General features: G+C 44.9%; 1 protein-coding gene across 9 annotated transcripts in view; it reads right to left on the reverse strand.

Moving 5' to 3' along the window:
* RALGDS (ral guanine nucleotide dissociation stimulator) overlaps positions 1–20,459 on the reverse strand; it is a 103,877-nt gene that overhangs the window by 28,073 nt on the left and 55,345 nt on the right. The window lies entirely within an intron of this gene.

A 20,459-nucleotide genomic window follows, 5' to 3' on the forward strand; every position in this document is an offset into this window, starting at 1 on the left:
GTGTGTCCGTGTTTACCATCAGTGTGTCCGTGTTTACCATCAGTGTGTCCGTGTTTACCATCAGTGTGTCCGTGTTTACCATCAGTGTATCCGTGTTTACCATCAGTGTGTCTGTGTTTACCATCAGTGTCATCTGCGTGTCCGTGTTTACCATCAGTGTGTCCGTGTTTACCATCAGTGTGTCCGTGTTTACCATCAGTGTCATCTGCGTGCCCATGTTTACCATCAGTGTGTCCGTGTTTACCATCAGTGTGTCCGTGTTTACCATCAATGTGTCCGTGATTACCATCAGTGTGTCCGTGATTACCATCAGTGTGTCCGTGTTTACCATCAGTGTGTCCGTGTTTACCATCAGTGTGTCCGTGTTTACCATCAGTGTCATCTGCGTGCCCGTATTTACCATCAGTGTGTCCGTGTTTACCATCAGTGTGTCCGTGTTTACCATCAGTGTGCCCGTGTTTACCATCAGTGTGTCCGTGTTTACCATCAGTGTGTCCGTGATTACCATCAGTGTCCGTGTTTACCATCAGTGTGTCCGTGTTTACCATCAGTGTGTCCGTGTTTACCATCAGTGGCATCTGCGTGCCCGTATTTACCATCAGTGTGTCCGTATTTACCATCAGTGTGTCCGTGTTTACCATCAGTGTGCCCGTATTTACCATCAGTGTGTCCGTGTTTACCATCAGTGTGTCCGTGTTTACCATCAGTGTGCCCGTATTTACCATCAGTGTGTCCGTGTTTACCATCATTGTCATCTGCGTGCCCGTATTTACCATCAGTGTGTCCGTGTTTACCATCAGTGTGTCCGTGTTTACCATCAGTGTGTCCGTGTTTACCATCAGTGTGCCCATATTTACCATCAGTGTGTCCGTGTTTACCATCATTGTGTCCGTGTTTACCATCAGTGTGTCCGTGTTTACCATCAGTGTGTCATCTGCGTGCCCGTATTTACCATGAGTGTGTCCGTGTTTACCATCAGTGTGTCATCCGTGTGTCCGTGTTTACCATCAGTGTGTCTGTGTTTACCAGAGTGTCATCCGTGTGTCCGTGTTTACCATCAGAGTGTCATCCGTGTGTCCGTGTTTACCATCAGAGTGTCAGATCAAAAATGGATACAACACGTCCATGTGAAGAAGGCCTCAATGGAAGTTTTCTTTATGGATTTCCTTTTGGGGAGAGGGCTTAGTAAACTCATGACATAACAGCCCTCCGCCGCAGGCGCCTTCTCCATACACAAAGACAGGAAATATAAAACACCCGTCATTTAGTTTCTAATCCACTAATTGCTGAGCATTCAATTTCCCTGCAGAATGACTGCACAAGACAGATCCATTGGGAGGAATGAGACGTTCTGAAAATCGGGTCGTTTCAGTCTCAGCTTTTGCAGAGAAAGACATTCGCAAGGAGGAGACCCCAACGATCCGATGTCTGGGGACCTCAGACTCTGATATTTATTTGTTACTCTTCAGAGATAAGCGGCACAAGAGAAGCCAGGCAGTCGCTCAATCTCCTCCACTTCTGTGTTCAAGCAAGCCCAACAAGCAAGTCATTAGTGCTGGAAGGAAGGAAGAGGGAAAATTCTAAAAACCCCATTGTATGGTGTCCAGTAGATGAGAGATGTGGGGTATCTCAGGGTGCTACCTTCTCTACAGAGTTAAAATAAGGGAAAAACGGCAGCTTCTCTTCTGGAAAGAAAAGAGAATGGGACCGAACAATCAGTAAAGGAGGATATAGTGTGATTAACCACCAGGAGGAGGCCCTATTTTGATTGTTGTTTGGAACTCCATCACTTTTAGCTTCGACCTGGAACCCACTATGGTCTGCAGACCTACTCCTGAGCCCATCAGGGACTGCAGGGCTACTTCAATGCCCTCTGGGGCCTGCAGGACATCTCCTGGACCCACAAGCCTACTCCTGGGCCCACCGGGGCCTGCAGGACTTCCCCCGGGCCCAGCGGGGGCTGCAGGACTTTCCCTGGGCCCATCAGGACTTACAGCTGTTTACTAGTTGGCAGTTACGTATTTAGAGCATTGCACCATCACACCCCAATAGCCTATGACAGTCGGGCCTGGGGCTTGTTGCCTCCTTGCCCCTTGTATTTTATGAGAAAAGGACAGCATCCCCTCTATGTGATTGCATTGATTATGAAGCCCTGTCTTGTAAGAAAAGGGGGTAAAATGGTGTAAGCCTATCTAGGGCAGATGGGGCCTATTTTATAAGATGCTAATTTATTATTATTATTATTATTATTATACATTTTTATAGCGCCATTTATTCCATGGCGCTTTACATGTGAATACGGGGCAAATATAGACAAATACATTAAACATGAGCAGATAACAAGGCACACGAGTACATAAGGAGGGAGGACCCTGCCCGCGAGGGCTCACAGTCTGCAGGGGGTGGGTGAGGATACACTAGGAGACAAGTTTTTGGGGTCCCAGCAGGGGAATGATTTTGTCACTCGGATGCAGCTCTGGTGGGATTTGGATCCAGAACCCATGACCATCATTCCAGTTCACTATGGAAAACACCAATCAAAACCGTCCGACACCTGGTGCTCATTACAGGATTCTGCTTGCACCAGATGTTATAGGATCTGAGGGGCGGATGAGACATTTTTTAAGAGTAAAAAAAAAGTCACCTTCCTAATGTACAATATTTACAGCACAGACCAGAGCGTTGCAAGTGGCAGCCAATAACAATAATAATAATAATATGGCTGGAGATTTGGGGTTTCAGTCCTTTCCCTGATATTTCCGAGCAGTGCTGAGCTGTCGCTCTGCGGTGTTCTGCTGAGGAATGTGGACAAAACAGGAAGTTCACGGGAAAGGAGCCCTGACATCCGCGCCAAAGATGGGGATCGCACTGCCGGCAGCGATCTGCTCACACTGCAGCTTTCCATCTCTCTGGTGCACGGCCGGGAACGCAGAACGTTATTACAGCGAGCGGAAAATCATCACAACCCTAATGTCGCCCAGATTGTCATTTTCTATCACAGAATATCAGTAACACTGGGAAATGCACAACCATGTGACCCAGAGAAGACCTTCTATCTGCCCCTCTTCATTAATAATATACTGCCACATAATACGGCCACACAAAGATTCATCGTACTGCGGTAAAAGGATATATACAGCTATATACTGCAATACAAAGGAATATTCTACTGCCACATACAGCTACATAATACCGTCATATACTATCACAGCCATATACAGCTATATAATACTGCAAATTAAGGTCAAATACAGTTATATACCACCATAAAAGGCCACATACTACTGCCATATATAGCTATATAGTACCACCATATACAGCTATATAATACAGTCATATACTACCACCGTCATATACAGCTATACAACACCACCAAAGAAGGTCATATACAGCTACAAACGTCACACAAGACCACATACTACTGCCAAATATAGCTATATAGTACCACCATATACAGCTATATAATACCGTCATATACTATCACAGCCATATACAGCTATATTAAGGTCATATACAGCTATATATTACCATAAAAGGCCACATACTACCGCCATATATAGCTATATAGTACCACCATATACAGCTATATAATACCGTCATATTACCACCACCATATACAGCTATATAACACCACCAAATAAGGTCATATACAGCGACAAACGTCACAAGACCACGTAGTACTGCCATAGAAAGCTATATAGTACCGCCATATACTACTACCACCATAACAGCTATATAATATGGTCTTAAAGGCTATATAATACCGCTATAAGGCTGTATGCTATCACAATACAAGGCTATATATATTACCACCATGCAAAATCATATACTGATAGAATACAAGGCCATATAGTACCACCATACACAGTATATGGCCTTGTATTGTGGCAGTATATATCTAAGGACACACAAGGACATATAATTAATCATACTTTGCAACAATACAATAAGAGGTAAATGGCAAAGTGGACGGTGTGCAGATATAGGCCTCCAATATTAGTTGTTGTGGTCGTCACCATGATGAAAGCGTTGCTGCAAGGCAGGTAGTAATGAACCGCATGTACGTCCGGCTGGTCTAATGACAGACGAGGCCAAGGCCCTGCCTACACGCTCTGTGGCACATGCAGAGAATACACCCAATGGCGGATTTACATATTAATAGTGGCCTCCTCTCACATTAGGACAGCATTATTGTGAGGTGCAGCTGGAAGTGACCTGTCCAGTATACCACCATTGTGCATGGAGCGGAAGGACAAGGCGTCCCTTATTGTGCGGTCTCAATGGTTGCTCCACTCTGTATACCTCCCTCCACTTTGTGGCATCTGTGGTGCACCACGTCTCATTCACTTCAATAAGGCAATGCTGAAATACTCTGCACAGCTGCTACCAAGTGGACGGTCATGCAGATATATGCAGTGGCTGGGATGCAAATGAAACTCTAACTGCAATTATTTCATGATACAGAAAAAACAGTAACTTAAAGGGATTTGCCATGTTGGCATATTCCCCTTATTTTAGCAGGGAAAACCGCGAGCTAATTTAAATGTGCGGTATCTAATTTCAGAGTTGAGGAAAACAATTTGCAGGTCCCTGGTCCATGACGCTGATCCAGAGCTCTCGGAATCTGCTCCTACCTGTCTGCATGCTCAGCACCTCTTCTGAATAGTCAGCCAAGCACCATGCCATGTGGGCCCATCTGTGATTTCACAATTTGTTTTTGTTTTTTTTTATTAGTGGGAAACACTATGTGGCCCCCATATTAAAGCATGGAAGAAACTGAAGGTACTGTCACACTCAGCAACTTTACAACGAGAACGTCAACAATCCATGACGTTGCAGCGTCCTGGATAGCGATCTCGTTGTGTTTGACACGCAGCAGCGATCAGGATCCCGCTGTTATATCGCTGGTCGGAGCTAGAAATCCAGAACTTTATTTGGTCGTCAGGTCGGCGTGTATCGTCATGTTTGACAGCAAAAGCAACGATGCCAGCAATGTTTTACATGGAGCTAACAACCAGCAAGAACGATAAGTGAGTCGCCGTTACGTCACTGGATCGCTCCTGCATCGTTCTGGAGTTGCTGTGTTTGACGTCTCTACAGCGACCTAAACAGCGACGCTGCAGCGATCGGCTCGTTGTCTATATCGCTGCAGCATCGCATAATGTGACGGTACCTTTAGGCAGGAGCTGAAAACAGGATTACCCCAAACCTTTCTACATCTTGCACAATGGTCCCACCTCGGTGCTGCCTCTCATCACACAACAGCACTCAAAGCTAATCAGGATCACAATGTCCCTTCATTACCTGGAAACACACCACACCTGCATTGTCCACATCCCAGGGAGGTCCACCAGGACACCCATCATTCATGGTCACTGCTGGAAACATTAAGGTACCGTCACACTTAGCGACGCTGCAGCGATACCGACAACGATCCGGATCGCTGCAGCGTCGCTGTTTGGTCGCTGGAGAGCTGTCACACAGACAGCTCTCCAGCGACCAACGATCCCGAGGTCCCCGGTAACCAGGGTAAACATTGGGTAACTAAGCGCAGGGCCGCGCTTAGTAACCCGATGTTTACCCTGGTTACCAGCGTAAAAAAACAAACAGTACATACTTACATTCAGCTGTCTGTCCCTTGCCGTCTGGTTCCTGCACTGACTGCTGGCCGTAAAGTGAAAGTGAAAGCACAGCACAGCGGTGAGTCACAGAGCGGTGACTCACCGCTGTGGCTGTGCTCTGCTTTCACTTTACGGCCAGCAGTCAGTGCAGGAACCAGACGGCAAGGGACAGACAGCTGAATGTAAGTATGTACTGTTTGTTTTTTTACGCTGGTAACCAGGGTAAACATCGGGTTACTAAGCGCGGCCCTGCGCTTAGTTACCCGATGTTTACCCTGGTTACCAGTGAAGACATCGCTGAATCGGTGTCACACACGCCGATTCAGCGATGTCTACGGGGAGTCCAGCGACGAAATAAAGTTCTGGACTTTCTTCCCCGACCAGCGATCTCCCAGCAGGGGCCTGATCGCTGCTGCCTGTCACACTGGACGATATCGCTAGCGAGGACGCTGCAACGTCACGGATCGCTAGCGATATCGTCTAGTGTGTTAGTTCTGCCCATTCATTACTTATCACTCCTGATAGGTATTTATTGGGGGCTATGTTATATATACATGTCTTTATTTTTCAAGTTTCTCTTCATTGAATGGAAAAAAAGTATAATAATTAAAAAAACATATAGAGTCAAAATATGTAATACACAGAAGAAAACAATCATAAAAAAGTTAAAAAAAAAGTATAGTACGGTATATAAAAGAAAATTAAAAAAAAAAAGATTAAAAAAGACCTGGAACATATAATAAATGAAAACACAAATGAATAATAAATGATAGACTGGAATAAAAAAATTAATAAATACAAAATTATATTTATATATATACTAGATGGTGGCCCGATTCTAACGCATAGGGTATTCTAGAATATGTAGGTAGTATATAGCAGCCACATAGAATATAGCACAGGCCGTGTAGTATATAGGAGTACTACGTGGCCTGTGGTATATACCATGTGGCTGCTATATACATACATACATACATACATACATAATTGTAGAATATCCGATGCGTTAATACAGAACACGCAGTAAATAACACAGCCCACGTAGTATATAACACAGCCCGCACAGTACATAGCAGCCACGCAGTATACAGGTCCTTCTCAAAAAATTAGCATATAGTGTTAAATTTCATTATTTACCATAATGTAACGATTACAATTAAACTTTCATATATTATAGATTCATTATCCACCAACTGAAATTTGTCAGGTCTTTTATTGTTTTAATACTGATGATCTTGGCATACAACTCCTGATAACCCAAAAAACCTGTCTCAATAAATTAGCATATTTCACCCATCCAATCAAATAAAAGTGTTTTTTAATAACAAACAAAAAAAACCATCAAATAATAATGTTCAGTTATGCACTCAATACTTGGTCGGGAATCCTTTGGCAGAAATGACTGCTTCAATGCGGCGTGGCATGGAGGCAATCAGCCTGTGACACTGCTGAGATGTTATGGAGGCCCAGGATGCTTCAATAGCGGCCTTAAGCTCATCCAGAGTGTTGGGTCTTGCGTCTCTCAACTTTCTCTTCACAATATCCCACAGATTCTCTATGGGGTTCAGGTCAGGAGAGTTGGCAGGCCAATTGAGCACAGTAATACCATGGTCAGTAAACCATTTACCAGTGGTTTTGGCACTGTGAGCAGGTGCCAGGTCGTGCTGAAAAATGAAATCTTCATCTCCATAAAGCATTTCAGCCGATGGAAGCATGAAGTGCTCCAAAATCTCCTGGTAGCTAGCTGCATTGACCCTGCCCTTGATGAAACACAGTGGACCAACACCAGCAGCTGACATGGCACCCCACACCATCACTGACTGTGGGTACTTGACACTGGACTTCAGGCATTTTGGCATTTCCTTCTCCCCAGTCTTCCTCCAGACTCTGGCACCTTGATTTCCGAATGACATGCAAAATTTGCTTTCATCAGAAAAAAGTACTTGGGACCACTTAGCAACAGTCCAGTGCTGCTTCTCTGTAGCCCAGGTCAGGCGCCTCTGCCGCTGTTTATGGTTCAAAAGTGGCTTTACCTGGGGAATGCGGCACCTGTAGCCCATTTCCTGCACACGCCTGTGCACGGTGGCTCTGGATGTTTCCACACCAGACTCAGTCCACTGCTTCCTCAGGTTCCCCAAGGTCTGGAATCGGTCCTTCTCCACAATCTTCCTCAGGGTCCGGTCTCCTCTTCTCGTTGTACAGCGTTTTCTGCCACATTGTTTTTTTCCAACAGACTTACCATTGAGGTGCCTTGATACAGCACTCTGGGAACAGCCTATTTGTTGAGAAATTTCTTTCTGGGTCTTACCCTCTTGCTTGAGGGTGTCAATGATGGCCTTCTTGACATCTGTCAGGTCGCTAGTCTTACCCATGATGGGGGTTTTGAGTAATGAACCAGGCAGGGAGTTTATAAAAGCCTCAGGTATCTTTTGCATGTGTTTAGAGTTAATTAGTTGATTCAGAAGATTAGGGTAATAGGTCGTTTAGAGAACCTTTTCTTGATATGCTAATTTATTGAGACAGGTTTTTTGGGTTATCAGGAGTTGTATGCCAAAATCATCAGTATTAAAACAATAAAAGACCTGACAAATTTCAGTTGGTGGATAATGAATCTATAATATATGAAAGTTTAATTGTAATCATTACATTATGGTAAATAATGAAATTTAACACTATATGCTAATTTTTTGAGAAGGACCTGTATAGCAGCCACGTATATAACACAGCCCACGTAGTATGTAACACTGGCCACGTAATATATAACACAGCCCACGTAAGATTCTAACGCATCGGGTACTATCTAACAGTGGCCACGTAGTATATAGCACACAGTATAGAACACAGCCACATAGTATATAGCAGCCATGTAGTAAATAACGACGCAGCCCACGCAGTATAGAACACAGCCCACGTAGTATTTAGCAGTGTGGGCACCATATCCCTGTTAAAAAAAATAATTAAAATAAAAAATAGTTATATACTCACCCGGTGGGATCCAGCGAACCTCTGGCGATGCGCGCGGTTGCTGCCATCTTGCGTTCCCAGGATGCATTGCGAAATTACCCAGATCACTTAGCCAAGTCTTCTGGGTAATTTCGCAATGCATCTCTGGGACCGGAAGCTGTCGGCAGGCGAGAGCGCATCGTCGGACTACGGAAGGTGAGAATAGCAGTTTTTTTTGCTTTTTTTAAATTATTTTTAACATTAGATCTTTTTACTATTGATGCTGCATAGGCAGCATCAATAGTAAAAACTTGGTCACACAGTAGTAGCGGCGGTAACGAAGTGAGTTACCCGCGGCATAACGCGGTCCGTTACCACTGGCATTAACCCTGTGTGAGCGGTGACTGGAGGGGAGTATGGAGTGGACACTGACTGCGGGGAGTATGGAGCCGGCGCCGGGCACTGACTGCAGGGGAGTAGGGAGGGACTAATTGGACTGTGGCCATCGCTGATTGGTCGCGGCAGCCATGACAGGCAGCTGGCGAGACCAATCAGCGACTTGGATTTCCATCACAGACAGAGGCCGCGACCAATGAATATCCGGGACAGACAGACAGACGGAAGTGACCCTTAGACAATTATATAGTAGATATATACAGTATATATATATATATATATATATATATATATATATATATATATATATATATATATATATATACAGTACAGACCAAAAGTTTGGACACACCACCTCTCACACTAAAGGCATCAAAACTATGAATTAACACATGTGGAATTATATACTTAACAAAAAAAAGTGTGAAACAACTGATATTATGTCTTATATTCTAGGTTCTTCAAAGTAGCCACCTTTTGCTTTGATGACTACTTTGCACACTCTTGGCATTCTCTTGATGAGCTTCAAGAGGTAGTCACCGGGAATGGTTTTCACTTCACAGGTATTCCCTGTCAGGTTTAATAAGTGGGATTTCTTGCCTTATAAATGGGGTTGGGACCATCATTGTGTTGAGCAGAAGTCTGGTAGATACACAGCTGATAGTCCTACTGAATAGACTGTTAGAATTTGTATTATGGCAAGAAAAAAGCAGCTACCGTATATCCTCGAGTATAAGCCGACCCCCCTAATTTTGCCACAAAAAACTGGGACTCGAGTAAAAGCCTAGGGTGGGAAATGCGGCAGCTACCGGTAAATGTCAAAAATAAAAATGGATACCAATAAAAGCAAAATTAATTGATACATCAGTAGGGTAAGTGTTTTGGAATATTCATATTGAATCAGGAGCCCCATATAATGCTCCATAAAGTTTATGATGGGCCCCATAAGATGCTCCATATTAAAATATGCCCCATATAATCCTGCATAAAGGTTAATAATGGCCCCATAAGATGCTCCATAGACACATTTTCCCAATATAATGCTGCACAAATGCTGATTATGACCCCATAAGATGCTCCATAAAGATATTTGCCCCATATAGTGCTGCACAAACCTTGATTATAGCCCCATAAGATGCTCCATACAGACACTTGCCCCATATACCGTAATGCTCCACAAACGTTAATTATGGCCCCATATAGTGCTGCACAAACGTTATGGCCCCATACAGACACTTGCCCCATACAGTGCCGCACAAACGTTATGGCCCCATAGATGTGCCATACAAACACTTGCCCCATTTGCTGTTGCTGCGATTTAAAAAAAAAAAAAATCTCATACTCACCTCTCCGTCGCTCAGGCCCCCGGCACTTTCAATATTCACCTGCTCCTCGTTCCGGTGCCGCTCCGTCTTCAGCGTCTGCTGCACTGACGTTCAGGCAGAGGGTGCGCACTAACCACGTCACCGCGCCCTCTGACCTGAGCGTCCCTGCAGAACACGCTGAAGACGGAGCGGCGCCGGAATGGGGAGCAGGTGAATATCGCGCAGCGCTCCCCTCCCCGTTATACTCACCTGCTCCTGGCGCTGTGCAGTCCCTGCTTCCCCACCGTTACCGCTCATTACAGTGATGAATATGCGACTCCACCTCTATGGGAGGTGGAGCCGCATATTCATTACTGTAATGAGCGGTACCATGTGACCGCTCAGTACAGGAAGAAGCTGGGGAGCCGGGGACCTGCAGGGACTGCGCCAAGAGTAAGTGAGTATAATTAGATAGCCCCCGCTCCCCCTCCCCTGCCGACCTCTGGGTATGACTCGAGTATAAGTCGAGAGGGGGACTTTCAGCCCCCAAAAAATGGGCTGAAAATCTCAATTTATACTCGAGTATATATGGTAAGTAAAGAAAAACAAGTGGCCATCATTACTTTAAGAAATGAAGGTCAGTCAGTCTGAAAAATTAGGAAAACTTTTAAAGTGTCCCCAAGTGCAGTTGCAAAAACTATCAAGTGCTACAAAGAAACTGGCTCACATGAGGACCGCCCCAGGAAAGGAAGACCAAGAGTCACCTCTACTTCTGAGGTTAAGTTTATCCGAGTCACCAGCCTCAGAAATCGCAGGTTAACAGCAGCTCAGATTAGAGACCAGGTCAATGCCACACAGAGTTCTAGCAGCAGACACATCTCTACAACAACTGTTAAGAGGAGACTTTGTGCAGCAGGCCTTCATGGTAAAATAGCTGCTAGGAAACCACTGCTAAGGACAGGCAACAAACAGAAGAGACTTGTTTGGGCTAAAGAACACAAGGAATGGACATTAGACCAGTGGAAATCTGTGCTTTGGTCTGACGAGTCCAAATTTGAGATCTTTGGTTCCAATCACCGTGTCTTTGTGCGATGCAGAAAAGGTGAACGGATGGACTCTACATGCCTGGTTCCCACCGTGAAGCATGGAGGAGGAGGTGTGATGGTGTGGGGGTGCTTTGCTGGTGACACTGATGGGGATTTATTCAAAATTGAAGGCATACTGAACCAGCATGGCTACCACAGCATCTTGCAGCGGCATGCTATTCCATCCGGTTGCATTTAGTTGGATCATCATTTAGTTTTCAACAGAACAATGACCCCAAACACGCCTCCAGGCTGTGTAAAGGCTATTTGACCAAGAAGGAGAGTGATGGGGAGCTACGCCAGATGACCTGGCCTCCACAGTCACCAGACCTGAACCCAATCGAGATGGTTTGGGGTGAGCTGGACCACAGAGTGAAGGCAAAGGGGCCAACAAGTGCTAAGCATCTCTGGGAACTCCTTCAAGATTGTTGGAAGACCATTCCCGGTGACTACCTCGTGAAGCTCATCAAGAGAATGCCAAGAGTGTGCAAAGCAGTCATCAAAGCAAAAGGTGGCTACTTTGAAGAACCTAGAACAGTGGTCCCCAACTCCAGGCCTCGAGGGCCGCCAACAGTGCAGGTTTTCAGGATTTCCTTAGTATTGCACAGGGGTTGGAATCATCACCTGTGCAGATGATCACATTACCACCGATGCAATACGAAATAAATCCTGAAAACCTGCACTGTTGGCGGACCTCGAGACCTGGAGTTGGGGACCCCTGACCTAGAATATAAGGCATACCGTATTTTTCGGACTATAAGACGCACCGGACCATAAGACGCACCCCAAATTTGGGGTGAAAATTGCAGAAAAAAAGATTTTTTATAAGATGGGGGTCCGTCTTATTGTCCGAATTTACAGTATCTTACCTGAGGGCTGGCGGTGGCAGAGCAGGGTCACAGGAGGCAAGGTGTCGGCAGAGGTGGGGTGATGCTGGGATGAGGAGGTGCTGGGATGAGAAGGTGCTGGGATCAGGAGGTGCTGGGATCAGGAGGTGCTGGGATGAGAAGGTGCTGGGATGAGAAGGTGCTGGGATCAGGAGGTGCTGGGATGAGAAGGTGCTGGGATCAGGAGGTGCTGGGATCAGGAGGTGCTGGGATCAGGAGGTGCTGGGATGAGAAGGTGCTGGGATGAGAAGGTGCTGGGATGAGAAGGTGCTGGGATCAGGAGGTGCTGGGATGAGAAGGTGCTGGGATCAGGAGGTGCTGGGATCAGGAGGTGCTGGGATCAGGAGGTGCTGGGATCAGGAGGTGCTGGGATGAGAAGGTGCTGGGATGAGAAGGTGCTGGGATCAGGAGGTGCTGGGATGAGAAGGTGCTGGGATCAGGAGGTGCTGGGATCAGGAGGTGCTGGGATCAGGAGGTGCTGGGATCAGGAGGTGCAGTGAGAGGTATGGCGTGAAAGGGGTCCCAGGCTTACCGTGCAGGCAATGCAGGCTTACCGTGGCGGCAGAGGTCCGGTGGCAGAGGTGCAGCGGCAGAGGTGCGGTGGCAGAGGTGCAGCGGCAGAGGAGGCGCAGTAAGCGGGGTCCCTTTCCCCGGTATGGTGATGCAGCAGCCCGGTATGCAGCAGAGCCGGGTGAATCCTGTTGTTATCGGTGGGCGCTCTGCTTCCCGGGGCTTCAGGAAAATGGCCGCCGCGATCTCCATCTGCGCATGCGCGGCCTCCCGCGGCCATTTTCCTGAAGCCCCGGGAAGCAGAGCGCTTCATCCGCGCACGCGCGGCCTCAGGAAAATGGCCGCGCCTACCGATAACAACAGGATTCACCCGGCTCTGCTGCATACCGGGCTGCTGCATCACCTCACCGGAGAAAGGGACCCCGCTTACTGCGCCTCCTCTGCCGCCGCACCTCTGCCGCTGCACCTCTGCCGCCACGGTAAGCCTGCATTGCGACTATTAGACGCACCCCCCATTTTCCCCCCTTTTTTGGGGGGGAAAAAGTGCGTCTTGTAGTCCGAAAAATACGGTAATTTCAGTTGTTTCACACTTTTTTGTTAAGTATATAATTCCACATGTGTTAATTCATTGTTTTGATGCCTTCAGTGTAAATGTACAATTTTCATAGTCATGAAAACACAGAAACATCTTTAAATGAGAAGGTGTATCCAAACTTTTGGTGGCCCGATTCTAACGCATCGGGTATTCTAGAATATCTATGTATATTGCAGCCACATAGTATATAGCACAGGTCACAACATATTATTGAATACCCGATGCGTTAATACAGGCCACGCAGTATATAACAGTGGCAACGTAGTATATAACACAGCCCACGCAGTATATAACATTGCCCGCAAAGTATATAACACTGGCCACGTAGTATATAGCAGCCATGCAGTATATAATGCAGCCCACACAGTATATAACACTGCCCACAGACTATATAACACTGCCCACGTAGTATATAGCAGCCATGTAATATATAACGCAGCCCACACAGTATATAACACTGCCCACATAGTATATAACGCAGCCCACGCAGTATATAACATTGCCCACATAGTATAGAACACTGGTCACATAGTATATAGCAGCCATGTAGTATATAATGCAGTCCACGCAGTATATAACACTGCCCACGTAGTATATAGCAGCCATGTAGTATATAACGCAGCCCACGCAGTATGTAACACAGTCCGCGTAGTATATAGCAATGTGGGCACTATATGCGTGGTTAAAAAAGACTTAAAATAAAAAATAAACATATACTCACCTTCCGAGGGCCCCTTGTAGTCTTGTCGCTTGTGTGCGTTGCACGTGGCAGCTTCCGGTCCCAGGGTTGGTATGAGCGCAGGACCTGTGATGACGTCGCGGTCACATGACCGTGACGTCATGGCAGGTCCTTCTCGCATAGCATCCTTAGCACCGGAACCTGCCGCTTGCACTGCCGAGGACAGCAGGCGACGTTGGAGGGTGAGAATAACCTTTTTTTTATTATTATTATTTTTAACATTAGATCGTTTTACTATTGATGCTGCATATGCAGCATCAATAGTAAAAAGTTGGTCACACAGGGTTAATAGCTGCGTTAATGGAGTGCGTTACACCGCGCTCCGGTAACGCTGGCATTAACCCTATGTGAGCGCTGACTGGAGCGGAGTATGGAGCGGGTACTGACTGCGGGGAGGAAGGAGCTGCCATTTTTTCGCCGGACTGTGCCCGTCGCTGATTGGTCGTGGCAATGGTCGTGGGCGTTTTGCCACGACCAATCAGCGACTTGGACTTCCATGACAGACAGAGGCCGCGACCAATGAATATCCGTGACAGACAGACAGAAAGACGGAAGTGACCCTTAGACAATTATATAGTAGATATATATAGGCTTTATAATACAAAACAAAACAAATCTAAATAATAACAAACAAAAAATGTCTAATAAACTTGAATAATATTGAGTAATATTTTGATTACAAATAAATCTGTGCTTATTTATTACACGTTCTGTTCTGGCAGTTGTATTCTCCTAAAATGAGGCTGGCCATCATATGTATATATACCGTATGTATATATGTATATATATATATATATATATATATATATATATATATATATATATATATATATATATATACCGTATATATATATATATATATATATATATATAAAATAGATATTCCCCCTTCCAGTAAGAAAAATTTTTTCTGTAGGGCAAAAAGTATTGACAGCATTTTTAGATTACATATATGTGCTATATATTTTTTAGGTTTTAGATTATTTATATATTTGTATGTACATTTAGTTTTTTATTATTTACAATAAAAAAATGGAATAAAACTATAATATACTAAAATAATCAACCTTAAAATAATAAACTCACTTTTATTTTCGCCCCCCCCCCCCCCACTGTATTTGTAGAAGTTTAGTGAATGTGGTCTGTTATGTAATGGTTTTGCGGACCCTTATTATGTGCGGTGATGTACATTACAAATACACAAACTGTGGCCCCTTGTAAAGGGAGGTCCGCTGAAGTCCTCTGATGTCTGTTGTAGACCCTCCAAGGTTTATATAACGATGCTGGTTCATTGCCCAAAAATGGAAATAAGCCCCAATGGCAGCAGATACAATACAAGGCCGAAAGTCACAGGCAAGTCACCACATGTTTTTGGTGGCGTGACAAGTAGCCCTAGCATATGGTATGCCAGGGCACGGGGTAAAGGCACTAATTGCCCCTTTTTCCCATATTGCAGTGCTGCTTATATATTAGGGACAGGCTGCTTAGGTCTTTGGTTGCCAATACTTGCAAAGGCAGCCATCTTGGTTATCGTCGTTGTCATCATCATGCTTTTCAATATTTCAGGCTTTTTAAAGGTTTATTCCCATTGTCATGAATGGGTATTATCGGATAGAGCTTGTAAATACAAGCACATTTGCAATTTATGACTTATTAAAATTTTCAGCTTTTCTTGAGATATTAACACTTTTGTTTACAACTTGCTGCCTTGGAGACCGACCACCGCTGCTAGACAGCAGAACAAGTGCAGTGCTTACAAGCCTTTGTATTGAGCTTGTAAGTGCTGTCTTATTGCTGGCTGGGATCTCAGCAACATGCTGTTACCTTCTAATCCAGGCCACCTTTATCACGGTGCCTACAAGGTACACAGCAGAGATGGTCGGTTGCCTAGGCAATCAGCTATCAACAAAATAAAAGTGTTAACATCTCAAGATTGGCGGCAAACAATATTAAAAAGAAAATTTAAAAAGTGCTAATTTTTACAAGTCTTCTGTCAATATATATATATATATATATATATATATATATATATATATATATATATATATATATATATATATATATATATATATATAAAAGATGGGAATACTGCCAGATCTCTCGCACAATGGATCCCAACCTAGGTCTGATAACGGAGCAGTATGCATAATGGGGATGTGAACATAGTCTTATAACTCCTAGAAGGCTCAGTTCACGCATGCCACAAGTTTTTCTCCGCGGCTCATGCTGCACATCAGCAGTGACTCCAAGTGTTATGGGCAGATTCACTGCAGATTATATAATTCGAGAAACTTCCCGCAGCGCAAATTCGGACGGCCTGATCTCGTCCCAGGGTCATTCCATTGCATTGTTTGTGCATTGTGTCCTTGCCACAAACAGGCGGCGCCGGCTCTTCACGTGCGCAGACACGTTGGTAACATAAACGTGAATCAGTGCGAGGTGTTAATTAATAGGAACAACACTCGGGAGAAATTCCACAGATACTATACACCTTGTATACACCGCTGGCAACACCGACATAGCACATGAATGAGGCCTCTGCCTCGCACATAGCCGCGCGGTGACTCGCACACGGATGCTGATCACACACACACATCCACTTAGGAATTCACATGTGTCTCCCCGATTGTAGTGGACGGGATCAGTCCATGCCTTGTAAGATGCCATCCTAGCACTCCCACGCTGGGCCCTCATTGCAGAACAAGAGGGTAGCAGTGCCCACAATTGCCCAAAGTTGGGCTGTTCCCTAAGGGATATGTAACTGGGGACCACCTATAGGCCGTCAATATTACATCAGTGGGGGGTTTAACTGATGAGCTTATGAGAGGGGTGGCGGTGACCCAGTGGGCCCTGCACAGTGCCATATTTTGTAGTGACTGCACTTGGTATTGCAACTCAGTTCCATTCACTTAAAAGGGGTTCTCCAAGATCGATGGCGTGTCCTTAGCGGAGATTAGCAATATAAGATCAGAGGGGGTCTGCCACCAATATGCAGCAGGGCCGCGGATACATGGTGGGCAGAGGAGCACAGCGCCAAACACTGTGCAGTGGTCATTGCTGGGTACTGCAGCTCAGCACCTATGGAAGTGAATGTGAGCAGAGTCAGGGAACGACTACTGCAGGGTGTACAGCGCTGTGCTGTTAGGCTACAGAACTGTAATATATTCGCAATAATCGGATGCCGTTCTGTGGCTCCATGTTGGATCCCATTTTTTCTCGCACCAATCCTATTTCAGAGTGCTGCAATATTTTTCAAAGACAGATTCTGTCAGTGAAAGAAAAATCAGTCTTTAGCACGGCCCCATAGACTAACACAGGGCCTAAGCATCAGCTCGCACACGTCCTATGTATACACTGGTGTGAGCGAGGCCCAAGACGTAGATCAGAATCCTGATAAGATGGGTCCGCACACTGGACTCAGCGCTGCTGGGAATGAAGGCGAGGATACAACAACCCTCATGTTTATAGGAGTAGTCGTCATTGCTAGACAACACAGTAGGGGTTTGTGGTCTTTTTTGTTTTTTGTTGGGATCCTTTAAATTTTCTGCAGGTCCATCACACAGCATCTGGAGAGCAGTAAAGGAAAGCTGCAGGTGGCGGTGACGTATAATATGTAACCTATGGCAACCGCTCACGGAGCAAACATCTCACTTTACTGCTTCCATTCACTTATTGCACAAGAACACAGCGATCTGATTCATCCCGGCCAAAGATAAAAGGAGAAACGGACAGGAGATCCGCGGCTGTTCTGTGCATGCAGCGCTGTGCGGTGTACTCCTTCCAGAAGAGAGAGACAGGCTACACGTGATGGAAGAGGCGGCACAGGATCCGTACATGTATAACTACATACAGCGGATACCCAGGTTATACCAGCTGTACATGTATAACTACATACAGGGGATACCCAGGTTATACCAGCTGTACATGTATAACTACATACAGCGGATACCCAGGTTATACCAGCTGTATATGTATAACTATATACAGGGGATGCCAAGGTTATACCAGCTGTACAGGTCCTTCTCAAAAAATTAGCATATAGTGTTAAATTTCAATATTTACCATAATGTAATGATTACAATTAAACTTTCATATATTATAGATTCATTATCCACCAACTGAAATTTGTCAGGTCTTTTATTGTTTTAATATTGATGATTTTGGCATACAACTCCTGATAACCCAAAAAACCTGTCTCAATAAATTAGCATATCAAGAAAAGGTTCTCTAAACGACCTATTACCCTAATCTTCTGAATCAACTAATTAACTCTAAACACATGCAAAAGATACCTGAGGCTTTTATAAACTCCCTGCCTGGTTCATTACTCAAAACCCCCATCATGGGTAAGACTAGCGACCTGACAGATGTCAAGAAGGCCATCATTGACACCCTCAAGCAAGAGGGTAAGACCCAGAAAGAAATTTCTCAACAAATAGGCTGTTCCCAGAGTGCTGTATCAAGGCACCTCAATGGTAAGTCTGTTGGAAGGAAACAATGTGGCAGAAAACGCTGTACAACGAGAAGAGGAGACCGGACCCTGAGGAAGATTGTGGAGAAGGACCGATTCCAGACCTTGGGGAACCTGAGGAAGCAGTGGACTGAGTCTGGTGTGGAAACATCCAGAGCCACCGTGCACAGGCGTGTGCAGGAAATGGGCTACAGGTGCCGCATTCCCCAGGTAAAGCCACTTTTGAGCTACAGAGAAGCAGCACTGGACTGTTGCTAAGTGGTCCCAAGTACTTTTTTCTGATGAAAGCAAATTTTGCATGTCATTCGGAAATCAAGGTGCCAGAGTCTGGAGGAAGACTGGGGAGAAGGAAATGCCAAAATGCCTGAAGTCCAGTGTCAAGTACCCACAGTCAGTGATGGTGTGGGGTGCCATGTCAGCTGCTGGTGTTGGTCCACTGTGTTTCATCAAGGGCAGGGTCAATGCAGCTAGCTATCAGGAGATTTTGGAGCACTTCATGCTTCCATCGGCTGAAATGCTTTATGGAGATGAAGATTTCATTTTTCAGCACGACCTGGCACCTGCTCACAGTGCCAAAACCACTGGAAAATGGTTTACTGACCATGGTATTACTGTGCTCAATTGGCCTGCCAACTCTCCTGACCTGAACCCCATAGAGAATCTGTGGGATATTGTGAAGAGAAAGTTGAGAGACACAAGACCCAACACTCTGGATGAGCTTAAGGCCGCTATTGAAGCATCCTGGGCCTCCATAACATCTCAGCAGTGTCACAGGCTGATTGCCTCCATGCCACGCCGCATTGAAGCAGTCATTTCTGCCAAAGGATTCCCGACCAAGTATTGAGTGCATAACTGAACATTATTATTTGTTGGTTTTTTTGTTTGTTATTAAAAAACACTTTTATTTGATTGGATGGGTGAAATATGCTAATTTATTGAGACAGGTTTTTTGGGTTATCAGGAGTTGTATGCCAAAATCATCAGTATTAAAACAATAAAAGACCTGACAAATTTCAGTTGGTGGATAATGAATCTATAATATATGAAAGTTTAATTGTAATCATTACATTATGGTAAATAATGAAATTTAACACTATATGCTAATTTTTTGAGAAGGACCTGTACATGTATAACTACATACAGCGGATACCCAGGTTATACCAGCTGTATATGTATAACTATATACAGGGGATGCCAAGGTTATACCAGCTGTACATGTATAACTACATACAGCGGATACCCAGGTTATACCAGCTGTATATGTATAACTATATACAGGGGATGCCAAGGTTATACCAGCTGTACATGTATAACTACATACAGCGGATACCCAGGTTATACCAGCTGTACATGTATAACTACATACAGCGGATACCCAGGTTATACCAGCTGTACATGTTAACTACATACAGGGGATACCCAGGTTATACCAGCTGTATATGTATAACTACATACAGGGGATACCCAGGTTATACCAGCTGTATATGTATAACTACATACAGGGGATGCCAAGGTTATACCAGCTGTATATGTATAACTACATACAGGGGATACCCAGGTTATACCAGCTGTATATGTATAACTACATACAGCGGATGCCAAGGTTATACCAGCTGTATATGTATAACTACATACAGGGGATGCCAAGGTTATACCAGCTGTATATGTATAACTACATACAGGGGATACCAGGTTATACCAGCTGTACATGTATAACTACATACAGCGGATACCCAGGTTATACTAGCTGTAGATGTATAACTACATACAGGGGATGCCAAGGTTATACCAGCTGTATATGTATAACTACATACAGCGGATACCCAGGTTATACCAGCTGTACATGTATAACTACATACAGCGGATACCCAGGTTATACCAGCTGTAGATGTATAACTACATACAGGG

Source organism: Ranitomeya imitator, chromosome 2 (assembly GCF_032444005.1).
Source record: "Ranitomeya imitator isolate aRanImi1 chromosome 2, aRanImi1.pri, whole genome shotgun sequence".
NCBI lineage: Eukaryota > Metazoa > Chordata > Amphibia > Anura > Dendrobatidae > Ranitomeya > Ranitomeya imitator.